Below are 12408 nucleotides of genomic sequence, written 5' to 3'. Positions count from 1 at the left end.
AGGACTTGTGCTCAAGTTTCGTTAGGGTTGCCATATTTCAAAAAGTTGTTGAGCTGCTGCTGCTGCTGCTGCTGCTGCTGCTTCTTCTTCTTCTTCTTCTTCTTCTTCTTCTTCTTCTTCTTCTTCTTCTTCTTCTTCTTCTTCTTCTTCAAAATCTGAATAAATAAGGAATTTTGGCGATTTCTGCCCAGACACTGCTTCCAACTGCCGTATTCCGGACATACAGCAACCCTACACAACATGCTATATGGTCATTTCATACCCACTAGCTGCCTATCAGGATGTTAAATAGAGCTGAATAATTTCGAAAGGTGGCTATGCCATACGTGGTGCAACCAGAAACATAGTGATGGCAGGCATTTTATCGAATAGTCTTAGGAAATGCTTGTATCCAGTTAACTGAGGGCCACACCACATGGTGTCATGGCATTTAACCAAAAATGGGGAAATAGCATTTGGGAGCAGAGAAATGGCACAGGACTGGGGATTCATTCAGCCCCAGCCTAAGTACCGTACCTTTTTGTGCCTGAAGAATTGAGTTTTAAATTGTGCTTTGCTTGTGCTTCAGAGATGCTGGCACATCATGAGCCAGTGTGGTGTAATGGTTAGCGTGTTGGACTATGACCTGGGAGACCTGGGTTTGAATCCCCACTCAGCCGTGAAGTTCGCTGGGTGACTGTGGCGTTTGCCCTCCTAGGTGGGTCATAAGGAAAGGGTTAAATGAGTGTGAAGTGATTGGCCGGTGGGAACCCAAGGGGAGGAGTTAGAGTTACAGTTGGAGTTGTTGGGAAGTCAGTTGGGAGTTGGAGAAGGAAGAGGGAGGATAAATCTGTGGGTTGGTCTAGTTTTGATGTGTGAGAGAAACTGTTAGGAGGAGTCAGATAGGCAGTTGGGATAATCAGTTAGAAGTTATTAGGAAGGTATAGGCCGGTATAGAAATTAAGGATAAGAAACTGACAAGAAAATTATCTGAAACCATAACCTTGTTCATGCTTATAAAATAAACTTGCTTATTTGATTTAATGTTAACAACTGTCTGGACTCCATGTGTCCCCGAGAGAAATGGGTTGGTGGCAGCGGGAAAGCAATCACAGTGGTGGCACAGGGATAGACCGTCAAACATCCGGGGACCCTGTGTGATCGCCACAGTGACCTTGGGCCAGTCCCCATCTCCTGGGTCTTTCTCTAAGCAGATTCCAGACACTGGGGGTGGGCTGCTCAAGACATGGCCCAAGCACTTCGTGCAATTTCACCCGTTTCCCTCCAATTTACACCAACCATTTCAACTTGCTACATTGAAGGGCAGGCCCTGGAGGCATTTTTAAGTTGGTCAATGTAAAAGCCATGGTCCCGGGAGTTGAGGGGAACCAGCGGACAAATGGTGTGTTGTGCAAGCCCCCCAGCAGCCTCTGGTTTCTGCTCCCATTCAGTCCCTGAAATTGCTTTTCTTGCTCAAGAAATGCAACTGTTCTGCCATTGCACATGTTTGCATCTCTTGTGTAGCTTGGGCTAAACCTGTAGTTGTTATGTACTGAGTTGAACAGGATCCAGAATGCAGCAGTCTGATTGGTCCCAGAACAATAGGATTCAGAATGCAGTAGTCTGATTGGTCCTAGAACAAGAGGATTCAGAATGCAGCAGTCTGGTCCCAGAACAATAGGATCCAGAATGCAGCAGTCTGATTGGTCCGCAGGAGCCACCCAATCCAACTCCAGGTGGTAGGGAATCCGCAACCTGATTGGCCTACAGGAGAATCCTGGAATTAGCCAATCATGTGGGGCCCATTGTGTAAATAATGTACATAAAGCAGACATTTTGGGGAAACTGGCATTCCTCACTACTATGAGCTGAATAAAGAGCATGAAATCCACACTCAGTACTGCTTCAGGAGCCAGGGCTATGATCTTTGCAAAGGAATGCAATGAACAGCAAGTGTCGAAGTGCCTTCAGCAAAGTGTAATGAGAGAGCCTTATCCGACCCTAACCCCAAAGGAAGTGACCCAAGTTGCAGGATGCTGCAAGAACACAAGAGTGTCTTTATTTTCGTTTGGATAAGGTCGGGAGGGCATGGCTTTATTTAGTGTGCCATTTTGTTGCACAGAATTGGTATTGTGAGCGGCTGCTCTGAATGTTTGGATCAGCAGTAAATGATGGTTTGTTTGGCTCATTTGTTAGGATCCAAAAGTGTGAAACTGAGAGTTCCTTGAGGTTATAGACTTCGGGGGGCTAAGACCACCAGCCTTACAAACGCCAATCCTTATTAATCCTTTTATTCTTAAAATTAGCTACGATTCTCAACATTTGGTCATAACTGCTAAGGCTAATGTCACGGAATTGTGAAAACGTGTGTGGATCGGTGCACCGTACATGATCAACGTTTGCACTTATAAATAAGACTGCAGCTTTAACTAACTTGACATTCCCCTGGAAAAACATTTGCTACAACATACCTCCAGGAATGAGTTGTTACTCACAATGCTTTAAAAACCGCCTCTCTTTTTTTGCATAGAGTTCCAGAAATAGCTCTGATGGGAACGTGTTTGCTTCAAAAAGCCAGGTCATCATCAACAGTACTTTGGTTTATTTGCATAGTAGGTGTACAATTCTGTGTTTATGTGAGCACATGCATTTATAGACCAAATTGTTTGCATTTCTTTCAGAGGTAATCAGGAGGCAGTGTGCTCTCACAGCAGCGGGCAAGCTTGTAAAAAAATAGGAATTCTTTCTTAAAAGAAAATATCCTGAAGCTGAGTGTGCAGAGTGAAGTGGGATTTGAGCAAAAAATGCAGAGGGCATCATGGCTCGGCTTATATCAATGGGCGTCTTTCTCATTGGCTTTCCAACGACGTCAGTTTGCCAACATATTTGTCTGGCGGAGGGCCACTGCCTTTAACAGCTGCGTAACAGGATGTAACAGGCTGACCGTGTCATAGAACTACAGTATTGACAGAAGCTGTATCTGGGGGAAAAAATTTTTTTTTTACACCACTATCTATATTAGGAAAATGTTTGCAGTCTGCTGTTCAGTCTATCACTCCTGCTAAAAACACACTTGGAAAGTGAGGTCCAACCAGACTGGGAGGCAGAATGGGGAGGCAGATTTGTCCGATCAGAGAAAGCTTGATGATGAAATGACCTCTGGGGTGAATTGACGGAACAGCCAGGTTAAGCCTCAGGGGTATGGGAATAAATAGCTTTTGGCCTAATTTTACTGCTTTTTTTTTTTGTTGGCCATTTTTAGATCAGTTCTTCTTCTTCTTCATTCAATAAAGCTGTGGCTATTTTAGTGCCCTGATCTCTTCATTGCCCTCACAACTGTGCAATCTGATAGCTAGCTGTTTCTGATCTGCGTCTACGCCTGAGAATTACAGATTTGGTTGGTTCCATTTCAGATGCAGACTGAAGAACCTTCTTCTCCCCTTCTAGATTTGAATCCAGGTCTCAGAGGCAGACTACATTGGTACCTCGGGCTCCATACGCTTCAGGTTACAGACTCTGCTAAGCTAGAAATAGTACCTTGGGTTAAGAACTTTGCTTCAGGATGAGAACAAAAATTGTGCTCCGCGGCGCGGCAGCAGTAGGAGGCCCCATTAGCTAAAGTGGTGCTTCAGGTTAAGTACAGTTTCAGGTCAGGAACGGACCTCTGGAATGAATTAAGTACTTAACCTGAGGTACCGCTGTACATCACACTTGCTCCAAAACTCCTGCCTTCAGCTGCCAACAGCACCTAGCATAGCATACATAAAAACCATGTTTTGGCTCTATGAAATATATACCACAGAAACCATCTATTCTAATCCCTCTGACCTTAATGACCTTAATCTTACATTGATGGTGATGGTATCTTGGCTCTACAACATACAATATAATAAATGAGCTGGCTTAGTCAAATGTCTGTTCTTTCTCCTTCCACACAAGATCTGTTTATATTTGGAGTGAATCCCTCCTCGATCTTGCTGTTATCTAAATGATCCCAGATAAAATACCTTTGAAAAACAGGTTTTGCTTCAGACATGGAGCTGGGCGTGGATTATGAAAATGTCACTGCAGGATAGGCAAATGTTTGTCTTTCACCCTTTTGCTTGCTTCGTTTAGGAGCAGCAAGACAAAAAGGCTTCAAGTATTTTAAAGGCTGCAAGAGATATCACTCCGACTTGGGAAACTTTACTGGCTGGATATCTGTCTGTATAAAAGTCTTCGGAAATGTCACCCGGGCATCACACTCCAATAGGTAAAGGTCTTTATTTTGGATTCTGTGTTTTATTCCCCACCCCACACACTATGGGTGTGATTGTGTGAGTGGAGAACACTTGTAAAAACGATTGGGTCACGATGTGATCTTTCAGAATTACCAACATCTCAAACTTAAATTAAAATTTGATGGACAGTAAAACTGGGGGAAGCAAGTGAAAGTTTAAATGTCTGGGTATGACTGTTATCTTGGGTGCTATATTACCTCTCTAAACAGTGAAAATTAGGATATCTATTATGTTGATCCTGTATCAAGCAACCTTGGCTGAAGCACAGCGGAACCTTTTATTGGGGATCATCCAATACTATTCTGTTCATTCAGGAGAAACTCCCATTGAAAACAGTAGGATTTACTTGGTTCAGGTCAGGCTGCAGGAGTCATTCGGATGCTCTTGTAATACTGTATCCTCTTTACCGGTTGTGTAATTGTGGTTCAAGAATGAAATTTCCACATAGCAGGTGGTAACCTCTCTCAGAAGAAGTGTGTGGATCATCGCTTGAGGTAGCTGGGAATGTTATTCCTTGTTCTCCAGACACCTGTGGGTGTGCTGCTTTCTCTGCTTCCGGCATACAGTGGTACCTCGGGTTACAGACACTTCAGGTTACAGATGCTTCAGGTTACAGACTTCGCTAACCCAGAAATAGTACCTTGGGTTAAGAACTTTGCTTCAGGGTGAGAACAGAAATTGCGCAGTGGCAGTGGGAGGCCCCATTAGCTAAAGTGGTACCTTAGGTTAAGAACAGTTTCAGGTTAAGAACAAACCTCCAGAACGAATTAAGTTCTTAACCCGAGGTACCACTGTACTCTAATTGTGATCATTCGGGGTGATCTTTTAATAATGATCAGGTATAAAAAGGTAAAGGGACCCCTGACCATTAGGTCCAGTCATGGACGACTCTGGGGTTGTGGCGCTCATATCGCTTTATTGGCCGAGGGAGCAGGCATACAGCTTCCGGGTCATGGGGCCAGCATGACTAAGCCGCTTCTGACGAACCAGAGCAGCGCATGGAAACGCTGTTTACCTTCCCGCCGGAGCGGTACCTATTTATCTACTTGCACTTTGACGTGCTTTTGAACTGCTAGGTTGGCAGGAGCAGGGACTGAGCAACGGGAGCTCACCCCGTTGTGGGGATTCGAACCGCCAGCCTTCTGATCGGCAAGTCCTAGGCTCTGTGGTTTAACCCACAGCGCCACCCGTGTCCCATATCATGGCAGAGGGTTTTCCCATGTAACATTTTAGTCTTTAATGACCCTCTGGTTTGTTTGGTACACGTGTTTTGTGTACATGCAGGACAGGTGCAGCCCTCCATATGTTGCTGAACTACAGCTTCCATCAGTCCCAGCAACCATGGCTGATGGTCAGGGATGATGGGAGTTGTAGTGCAACAACATTTGGAGAGCCACATATTCCCCATGCCTGATGTGCTTTCTTGTGTTAGATATTATACTGCGCATGCAGTGAGGAGGCACTTTGCCTGCTCCTCTCTTTCACTTCTAAAATGACTGACAACTGGCTGTTGGGCACTTGTGAAGTGCTGCCCACTGCTCTTTGACAGGTTAAAGTCACATGACATCATTATAGTGAATGATTGGCCGGTGGAGGTCCCACCCACCTGTCAAAGTTGGGTGAGTGAAGATAAAGATCTGGCCCACTAGGTCAGATTTTACATTTTGATTGCTGTAAACAGCTTCAATATATGTTTTATGAAACACCAGTGGCGTAGCGTGGGTTGTCAGTACCCGGGGGCAAGGCAAGTAATCCCTAACCCATGGATTTGCGCCCCCTAACCCGTGGATTTGTGCCCCCTAACCCTACCTCCTAGATGTTGCGCCCGGTGCGGCCGGCCCCCCCTGCACCCCCCACGCTACGCCGCTGTGAAACACAGTGGTAGACAAATAATTTTTTTAATGAATAAAAGGTCTCCCTGCCCCTGTTCTGTCACTCTGCTCATCCCAAATTTGTTTTACCACGTTTTCAGAACCATAGTAACAAAGAAACAGCTTGTGTTCCCTTGATCGCTTTGTCTTTTACCTTTTTTTAAATTTAAATTTTTATTTGCATTTTTAATACAGAAACAAAGAACACACGTCCCACACCCCCTTCTCTCCACCCACCAGTTATACAACTTTCATACCAATCACGACATACAACTAAATCCCAAGTGACTCCCCTTCTACCTTTTTTCTGGTTTTTTTTACTTTTCTACTAAATCCTGTATTTCAAATTTTTAGTCTTCATATTTCTTCCTCTATTAGCTCCTGTTCTACTGGATTTACTCAAGACCTGCGAGATTAATTACTTATTTATACTGGTTCTTAAAATATCCAATAAACATTTTCCAATCCTCCCTATATCCTCTTATCCTATTTGTTATACCTGCCAATTCAGCACCCCCAAGCATTTTAATATGGTCACCCTTCCTTGGCGGGTACCATATTTGTTTCTCACCTTTGTGCCAATAAGATTCCAGCCACAGTGGTGGCATATAATAATAATTTCTTTTGTTTTGGGGGACTTCTGTTGTTACCATTCAGAAGAGGAATGTCTCAGACTTATTTGGGAAGTTTGTTTTTTTAATATCCTTTTTAATTCATTGTAAATTGCTTCCCAGAATTCCCTGATTACCTTACTGGACCACAACATGTGGGGAAAAAATCCCTCTTTTCCAACATTTGCCTTTTTCTTTTTTAAACATTTGCGCTAGTTTGGCAGGTGTTAAGTACCATCTGTGGGTCATTTTCATCATATTTTCTTTTAATGCATAACACGCCATAAAATTCATATTTACTGTCCATAAATTCTCCCATAGCTCATAATTAATATTATGACCCACATCCTGTGCCTACTTAATCATACTTGATTTCACAATTCCTCTTTTGTTTCCCGCTCTAGCAGCAGTTTGTACATTTTTGAGAATACTTTTACTTTTGTATCTAATAAATCCCTTGTAAATTGGGATTTTTGTTCTGCAAATCCAATTTTTTTATCTATGTTACTTTGTTAATCTGATGTATCTGTAACCAATCCATTAATATATATTTTTAATTCCTCAGGATTTTTCAACTTTAGTTCCTGTCCTGTAAGATCTAGAATTTCTTTATATGTTAACAATTGTTTATCCATATTTGTTCTTTTCCTTGCAGTGGCTTCAGTCAGGGATATCTACATTGGTGTTTTCTTTTCTAATAGTTTTTTGTACTTTTCCCATACTTTGTATATATTTTTTCTGATCACATGGTTTGTAAAGGTTTTATAAATTTTTGCCTTCCCATACCATAGGCAGGCATGCCACCCAAATTGTATATCATGTCCTTCCAAATTTAACACTCTGATATTTTCCAACAATATCCAATATTCTATCCACCACAGACATGATACCCCAGAGTAGGGGTATCTGGAAGTCTAGTAGAGTGAAGCCTCTTCTTTTTTAATACATCAATCATGACTTTGTGTTTTATTCTGGGCTTCCAGAATAAATGCCAGATAAACCTTGATATATTTTTCTGCCACGCTTTGTAGCATCGAGTGTTGTTAATTATTGGGTTATTTTGAAATAAGAATAACATTTTTGAAAGGACATTCATTTTAATAGCCAAAATCCTGCCCAGTAACAATAATTTCATTCTTTTCCATATTCCTCTTTATCTCTTTTCAAACCTTTACGTAATTATCTTGGCAAATATTATAGCTGTTTGTTGTTAACCAGATCCCCAGATATTTAATTTTTTTTCTCTACATTCCACCCACACATAGTTTCTAGATCCTTGTTTTGCTTGGTTGTCCATATTTTTAACCATCATCTTGGTTTTTCCTTTATTTAATCTGAAATAAGCCAGTTTTCCAAATCTATCTTTTCTATCACTTCCAGTATGCTCTCTCTTGGCTGTTCTCAAAGTTAATATTAAGTCATCTGTGAATGCTTTTAATTTATAGTTATGCTGTCCCACTTTTATTCCTTGTATTCTATTGTTTTTCTTGATATTTATATTAATATTAAAAGTACTAGTGGAAAATAACAGCGGAGACAATGGACAGCCCTACCTCATCCCTTTGTGCATCTTAGATTTTTCTGAAATATTATTTACTATAATATTGGATGTTTAATCTTTATAAATTGATTTTATGCCCTTTAGAAAGGTTTCACCAAATCTCAGCTTTTTGACATAGATAGCCACGAGACGTTATCAAAGGCCTTTTTGGCATCCACAAATATTATTGCCACCTGCTTTTCATTATGAACACAAAACATTTATGACGTTCCTAACATTTTCTTTCATTTGTCTCCCAGGAAGAAAACCCACCTGGTCTTCATGTATCAAATTTCTTAGAGTCCTTTTCAATCTATTTGCCAATATCAACGTAAAAAGCTTGTAATCGTTATTTAATAATGATATTGGTCTATAATCTTTAGGTTCCATTAGGTCTTTATCATATTATGGTATCACAGTAATATATGCTTCTTTCTAGGACTCTGGCATCCTTCCTTTCTCCAATACCTCTGATTTGTTTTACCATGTTTTCAGCACCATAGCAACAAAGAAACAGCTTGTGTTCCCTTGATCACTTTATTGTCATTTTATTTTAACCCCTTTGGCTCTGCTGTTCAAGTTGAAGTCAGAGTAGTGAAATCACAGCTAAGAAGCTAAAATTGTATATGACTGACACCCTTCTTTGGAAATTAAACCCATGTCCAGACTTTAACATTTCAAAATTTTACTTGCAGAAACATAATATTTACAGTCACATGCTCATCCAAGCATGGGCTTACAGTCTCTTCTTTTAACTTCCAAACAACTGTATTTTCCTCCCTTTCCAATGTTCAGCACTTTCAGCCTTCGTATCTCAATCACAGCTCCTGTGAGAGATTTCTACTTTTACCTTCTTCTCCTGCAGCTTTGCTCTCTTTCTTTCAAGACGAGAAGAGGCACTCCAACACTCTATTCAACATAGCAGTGTTCACAGTGGATTATAAAACACAGTCATCTTACTTCACATAAAATGAAGTCTCTACTTCACTAGATACCTCCCATGTGACCAATGTTAGCCAATCACATGAGAACTACTAGAGAACTCTCTAGAATTGAATTACCAACCAATCATATTTCAGCACATAGTAATGGATACAAGCATTTACAATTTCAGTGAATTAAATTACTTTACTTAAAAGTCCACACCTAATCTCACAGGAAGATTTTTACATCCAGCCTCCATTTTATTTATTTGAAATGTTTATGGCCTACTCTTCATTGGAATGCATTAATTTTCCAATTCACTGCTGCATGTCATCTTCTTCAGTCCCCTGCATTTTCCTTTGCTATTCTTTACGATTGCAGGACTGGAGACTGTAAGGTTGTTTACAAATTCTATGGTGCACCATGATCTCCTGTGAAATCCACCCTCACATGAATGATTGTGCAATTTTAAGACTACAAGACACACAATGCACTGTGATCCTGAGAGAAAATGCAGACTAGGAATATAAACCCCACACGGTGCTGTCCAAATTTTGATTGGAATCGTGTCTTTTCTGTGGAAATCCATTGGGGTGAGGCCAAAAAAGATTGGCAAAACAATTCCTATGAAGATTTTGTATGTGCCTACACTCAAGGCCCTCAGCTGAAATTTGGCTTCAGAAAGGATGCAGAAGGGGCCAGATGACCCCTTCTTGAATTCTCTAGCCAGTTTCTGCTTCGTAGAGAGAGGAGTTGCAAATAGATAGATGATAGACAGACACACCTGTAGAGACTGTACTTGTTTTATTCTAATCAAAATTAGGAGTGCCGTTTGTAGAACACAAGGACTCAAAATTGCGAGACTGGTAAGTCCTTCTCAAGTGCCACTATTTGTGCTGGTAGTTGCCAGCTCTCAAAATGGAAGTTCCACAGCCTGTCTGCATTCAGAATACCAAGTTGTGTGTCCTCTACTGCTCACTGTTGCTTTGCAATGCAAATTGGAGGGTTTTGTATCACTCAGCACTATATCCATGGCAACTGAAAGAGAAAAAAGAAGGGGTTTTTTTGGGAGGGGGATAAGTTTGCATTACTTCCTTAGTGGAGTTTAATCCTTCCCCTTTGTGCATGGGCCAACAGGTCAAACTGTTTTAAAGGGACATCAGTGTCTTACTTTGGAATCGAAGCAGAGAGGAGTTCCTGTTTTAGAATCGGCTTCAATTCTCTCTCCCATTCCCTCCTCCCGCCCCACTGCCCACTTCACTAATACTTAGATGACTTGTTGTTCTCCTCTTCCTTTTGCTGAGAGGGCAAGCGAGGAATCATCCATCGTAGCTGTCGTCTCAGAACGCCAGCATTTGGCAAAAAGCCCCTTTTGGCCTTTCATGGAAGGCTTTTTAATTCAATGGGGTTTGGGGAGGCAGGCCAGGAGCGCAAGTTCCTGTACCTTGGCTTTTCAATCCAGGGATCTGTGGAAAAACACAGAGGCGCCAGACTAGCAAGGACCGTCCTATTGTATCCCTGCAGAAGCGGCAGAAACCAGCACAAATTGGACTTCGCCATCATCTAAGGACCCTTGTCTATCCTGGTAAACTTTGAGATTCCCTTCTTCATATAATTAATGTCTGGATTAAGTTCAGGGAAGGTTTTGCTCGTTCTTTGATATCTTGAAGTTGTGCTTGTCGCAGAGATTTTTGGCAAAGGCAGTAATATCTAATGTTTGAGTTCTGACAGACGGTCGTTTCCTTACAATTTGCAGAGGAACTTGCTTCCAAGTTAAATGCACAGGACTAGAAACTTAAATACTTATTTGGGAAGAAACGTTAGTTGAAATCCTGGGGCAGGGGTGGGGATAATTATTATAGTACACGATAAAATATTTTTTCCTTTGGGTTCTGAGGTTTAAGAGGCCAAAGCCGAATATCCCGAGCTCACTTCCTTTTTTATACCGAATCCTAACCAGTTTTGGGGCTGCTGCGATGTTTGTTTTGCTCTAGCACACTCTTGACTTCAACCTGCACCTGATTTTCTGGATCTATAAATATATGTAGAACTCAAGAGAAATTATATCCTGAGTTTCTGCATGTATAAGAATTAGTAGTTTTCAGACTTGGGCTGGCATCCTCACATGGGAAGAAAAGATGTATGCTGTCAAGAGTTAGCATTAGAAGTTAATGCAATTGAAAGTTACTGCTTGGCCCTGATCCTTTAAAAATGCAGATAGAAGTCAATCTTCTTATGGTCGACAGCTGACCATAGAAACCCAGGAAGGGAGGTACATATGTACGGTAAGTACAGTGGTACCTCAGGTTAAGTATTTAATTCGTTTCGGAAGTCCGTTGTTAACCTGAAACTGTTCTTAACCTGAAGCACCACTTTAGCTAATGGGGCCTCCTGCTGCCGTCGCACCACCGGAGCACGATTTCTGTTCTCATCCTGAAGCAAAGTTCTTAACCTGAAGCACTATTTCTGGGTTAGCGGAGTGTGTAACCTGAAGCGTATGTAACCTGAAGTGTATGTAACCTGAGGTACCACTGTACACCTTTTAAAGTTGCTTCCATGAACTCAAGAATGTGCTAAGTATCGCCAATCATATCTACCTGCTAAATTTGACGCATTTAAATGCTGTCTCTCTGCCAATGTCAACCCCGTTCCCCTCTTGGTGCAGAACATACAAATGACTGATTTTTTAAAACATACTTTTGCCTCCGACTTTGCTCATCTGAGGAATCTCTGCCACTTTATGAAGAGAGTCACATGCTGATGGCCCTCCATAGATTGCCAGTAAAGATATTTAAGATTTATTGGTGATACTGTTCAAGTCTAGGATCAGTTAGGACACTTCTGTTGATGTGCTTGTTAACGTGACTTGCGATTGTCTTTGTTTGCTTATCGGAATCCTTATTTAAATCAGAAGTCTGAAGTTGTTTGCCTTGGTGCACTACTTAGACCAGTGATGGCCAAACCTGGCCCTCCAGCTGTTTTGGGACTACAACTCCCATCATCCCTAGCTAACCGGACCAGTGGTCAGGGATGATGGGAACTGTAGTCCCAAAACAGCTGGAGGGCCAAGTTTGGCCATCATTGACATAGACCCTACCATGCTATACACGTGAAAGATGCATGGGAATGACAGGGCTATGTCTAGCTGATGACGACATGCAAAGCTTTGAAGGGCCCATGACTTCGTCACCAGGGAGATTTCA

General features: G+C 41.7%; 1 protein-coding gene across 1 annotated transcript in view; it reads left to right on the top strand.

Annotated features, from left to right (window-relative positions):
• Nucleotides 1-10418: 10418 nt before the first annotated feature.
• The window catches only part of ITPRID1 (ITPR interacting domain containing 1), a 60732-nt gene continuing 58742 nt past the window's right edge, over nt 10419-12408 (top strand). Inside the window, exon 1 of the mRNA XM_081931203.1 lies at nt 10419-10790. The gene's annotated coding sequence lies outside the window, so the exon portion shown is untranslated. The remainder of the gene's footprint in view (nt 10791-12408) is intronic.

The sequence above is a fragment of the Podarcis melisellensis genome (assembly GCF_964234715.1).
Source record: "Podarcis melisellensis genome assembly, chromosome: 12".
NCBI classification, from domain to species: domain Eukaryota; kingdom Metazoa; phylum Chordata; class Lepidosauria; order Squamata; family Lacertidae; genus Podarcis; species Podarcis melisellensis.
This window is presented reverse-complemented; position numbering and strand designations above follow the sequence as displayed.